This window comes from Alligator sinensis, unplaced genomic scaffold, assembly GCF_000455745.1.
Source record: "Alligator sinensis unplaced genomic scaffold, ASM45574v1 scaffold1006_1, whole genome shotgun sequence".
In the NCBI taxonomy this organism is placed as follows: Eukaryota; Metazoa; Chordata; order Crocodylia; family Alligatoridae; genus Alligator; species Alligator sinensis.
This window is the reverse complement of record NW_005843279.1, coordinates 54,307-58,366: the sequence shown is the minus strand read 5'-3', so window position 1 is coordinate 58,366 and position 4,060 is coordinate 54,307. Positions and strand designations below refer to the sequence as shown.

Below are 4,060 nucleotides of genomic sequence, written 5' to 3'. Positions count from 1 at the left end.
GCGCAACCAGTAGGTTGCGGGCGGGGAACAGACCCCGGAGCCCGAGGCGGGCGCGGCAAGCCCCAGAGAGGGGGAGTGCCATATCAGTTCATTGTGAAGCCCGAGGGGGCGCAGCAGATCCCAGTAAGAGGCTGGGTATTGCAGAGAGCCCAGAGTGGGCTACACTATTGAGGAGGCCCGGGAAGCGGGCTGGGAGACCCAACAACGTCTATCACATCAGCGAGGCTTTGGGCGTGGTATCAGGGGCTGGTAGGAGCCACGCATAGCCCATAAGGCTAGGGTGCTTGGGGAGCACCCACTATACCGGGTGACCATAGGAGTCCGGGAGAACTGCGGGGACAGAGGTCCTGAGTAGCCGTGCCCAGGGAGTCATAGGCAGCCTCCCAATTATATATATATTCCATCAAGACGTGGCGGGCGAGAATTAGAGGGTGCCTTGGGCCGGCCTGACACGGAGCGAGGGACCTTAAGGAGCACACGGCCCTCCGCGAGGACCCCGCCGTGACAGAAAGCAACCTGAAAAACTACTAAAATTATAGCAGCTCATGCACTCTTTCAAGTTATGGTAAGAGATTCCTTTGTGGAAAGGGCTCTGGTCCATCTGTCTGGGCCTGTAGCAAGTATGATCTAGAGGAGTAGTCCCCAGACAGTCCCTACAAGTCAGTGGCTGTTTCAAGAACGGCTGTGTCCCCAGCAGGGAACAATGGAAATAAAAGGAGAGTCACATGCCCTCATGGACAGGGTGGATGACAATGGGAGAGAAAGCTGGATGCTTCCTCTCCCTCATCACCACTCATTGTGATGACAAGCAAATTTGGGGGAAGAAAAAGCAGGCAGAAAGGAGCAATAGCTACAGAAGAGTGAACAGACGCACAGAGGAAGGAATCACAAAGAGGAAGAGAGGGCAGTACTGGGTAGGAGGAGACAGCAAAGGAAGGAAGTAGAGATAGACATAGGGCAGAGGAATCAAAAACTGCAGTTTAAACAAAGTTGTCTTGGTGTATGAATGTGCAAACAGGAGCTCACATAACTCCTCCACTCAGCCACCCTGGCTTCCAACACCCCTTGGTCCAGGTCTATTCAGCAGGCAGCTTTCTGCTCTCTCCTCAGGCTCTCTGGTCAGGCTCAAGTCCCTTTTCATTGTTGCACCACCCAAATTTACTCTGATCCTGGCCCCACAATACTCAGACCTTTCTCCCTAGTAACTATATTATGGTGTATATTTTGTTTCTCCTTTCTCACCCCAGTTGCTTGAAATACTTGAAATACTCATCTTTTTCTTGCTCTCTCCTTGATTTAATCGTAATTCTTATTTTCCCCATTTCCAATTTCTGTATTTTTGGGCTGGTCTTTCAGAGACAGCAAGTTCACTTTGTCCCTTTTCTGCAGGCAATAAGGCAGGTAGGAACAGAGGCAATAAGGGAGGTAGGAACCACAGTGACTAGTGCTTGAGGTAGAGCAGGTCTGGCCTGTGATAGTGGCTGGGTCACTTTGCTGGCTGTGTAGCCAAACATGGCAGGGAATTTGGGGGAAGGGGGAGATCAGGAGAAAGGACCTCTCAGAAATCTCTGCAGGAGGCAGGCAGAGAAGGGTCTGGAGGAGAAGGTGCAGTCCCATGCAGATCCATTACTGCGTCATGGGCTGCCACATCTCATGGTGTGCTTTGAAATGCATGAGGATGTGAGAGTCCTGCCATGAGGAGTGACATCCCCACCCACTGCCAGATTGGGATGTATCGTATGGGGCATGGACGCACATAATGCTCAGGGCAGAAACACATTCTCCACCCTGGGCAGGTGCTCTGGCAGCTTGACGGAGCTTGAAGGGACCAATCCTGATCCCTTCAGGCCTCTGAGGGACCCACCTGGTTTTATCCATGTATAGAGAGGCCTGGGGCACATCCCTGTAAGTAAGGAAACCAGTGTGTGTCCCGGTGTGGAGGCATGGGACTGAGGGAAATACTGTGTGCCTCGTGCCTTCACTCTAAGATTGGTGTGACCCGAAGCCTCCACCCCAGGACCTGTGCTGGGTCCTGCACTGACCAGTGCCTCATGCAGAGGAATGCATCAGTGCGAGTCCCAGTGTTGGGGGGCACAGCAGCTGAGTAATTTCCAGTGCCCTATGCCTCCAGGCCTGGACCATGCTGACCCACGCTGGACATACCTTGGCTCCTGCCCCCACCTCTCCCTCCACCTCATCCTGAAATGTGCCTCTTCCTGAAGCATGGGTCAGTGTGGATCTGGACGAGGGGGCACAGGGCACCAGGGATTCCCTGGCATCTGTCATTGCAGGACCTGATGTGAGGCAGAGAGGGACAGGAAACACGTCACCTGTTGTCCTGCATCAGGCAGGAGACCCAATGTGGGACAATGGGCAATGTGTGTCATTCAGTAAAGCAGATCAGTGTCTAACGTGATCCCTTTCAATTTGGCAGTGTCTGTTGCTAGGCTTAGACTAGGTGAAATCTTAATGAACTTAAAATTCCTGTTGAAGTGGTTTTAAAGCCTTCTGGAATGGATTAATTGTGTACCTGGAAAATCAAGTGCTGATTTGAACCAGTTCACTGTACTTTGGTTTAGCAGACACCAAATGGTCTGTGACATGGGTCAGTCCTCCAGACACCCCACGTTGCATTGTTCCTCCCACCTCCTCCCCGCTGCCCACTGCTGTAACTGGTTACTGTGGTATTTGGCCAGAATAATATTGCCTTCATCTTTTTTCCCTCCTTTATTGATTAGCTCTGGTCAACTCGCCCACTGTGAGACATCCTGGGCTGGGTGCTCACTCTGCCCCAGTCCTGGTTGTCAGAACCACTGCACTTCAGTGCGTAAAGGATAACAGTCTTACACTGAATGCTAGGGCACTGTATGTGTGGGCACCTCTGACAAACAACAGTTGTGAACCAGTCCCCAATCTGTGACATTTTGGAACTGTTCAATTGTTGAGTTTCAACCCCATAAGAACACAAGAACATAAAAACTGCCATACTGAGTCAGACCAATGATGCATGTAGTCCAGTATCCTATCTCCAACAGAGGAATAAGTCAATGCTATAGGAGGAAAGCATTAAACCGTAGATATATCTAAAGTGATATTTTCCTTATTCCCATATTCATTACCCTACCTGCCATCCACCAGTACTGGTTTAGAAATGCCATAGGACCCATTTAATAATTAATACATATACTAAGCTCGATAGTATTACTCTATTAAAGGATCTAAATGAACAGGATCCCAGTGCTGGAGAGATGTGGCAATTGACATAATATAAACATTGTACCTTTTTCCAAAGGCGGTGCAGTTTGCCCCAGCCCTGAAAGTGTGGAATCAGAAAAAATATATGCCTTAAACTTTGATTATTTTAGTTATAAGATGACATAACCGCTTTGTGGAGAATTGCTGGCTCTGTATAGTAGAACAGATAAGAGAAAGTGTTTGTTCTTTGTAACTCCTCTGCAACTGCTTCGCTCACCGCGGCCTTGAAGATAGCAAAAAAGTATGTACAAATCTGATTTCCAGGTGCAAGAAGGAGGTTTGTGAACTAACCTTGCCTCCCCCATTAGTTCCCATCCTGATTACAGCAAAGAAATAATGAAGTAATATTATAGCCGCTTTTCATGCTAATTTCACTATATGATCACATGAGTTGTAAGCAACTGTTAAAAAATATATAAGCCTCCTGATTTTGCTCTTGGGTGGGGAACCCCTTCCAAGTGCTTGGGAAATCCATGTCACTTTGGAATCCCCCCTACAGCTGTAGTCTCTTTTGAATAAAAGCTTCTGCTGACCTGACCCAAAAGTATGCTGCGTGTGTTTCCACGACAAAAGCAACCACAGAATCAGACATGAGAACTCATTAGAAGAGATGTATAAACAAGGCATTATTGCATGCAGTGTCACATTGGGGAAAAAATAGATATAAAACTTCAGTGTGCTGTAATTAATAACCAAGACAGACACTGTGATGGCTTGTGTCTCAGAGGACCACACACTTATCAGTCTTTGATATTTCTTAGATCACTGTTGCTGACATAGTTTTGATACTAAAGAAAACTTTCCC

At 48.3% G+C, this 4,060-nt stretch overlaps 1 protein-coding gene across 2 annotated transcripts in view; it reads right to left on the bottom strand.

Annotated features, from left to right (window-relative positions):
* The window catches only part of LOC102372939 (butyrophilin subfamily 1 member A1-like), a 54,111-nt gene that overhangs the window by 32,911 nt on the left and 17,140 nt on the right, over positions 1-4,060 (bottom strand). The gene's annotated exons all lie outside the window — the stretch shown is intronic.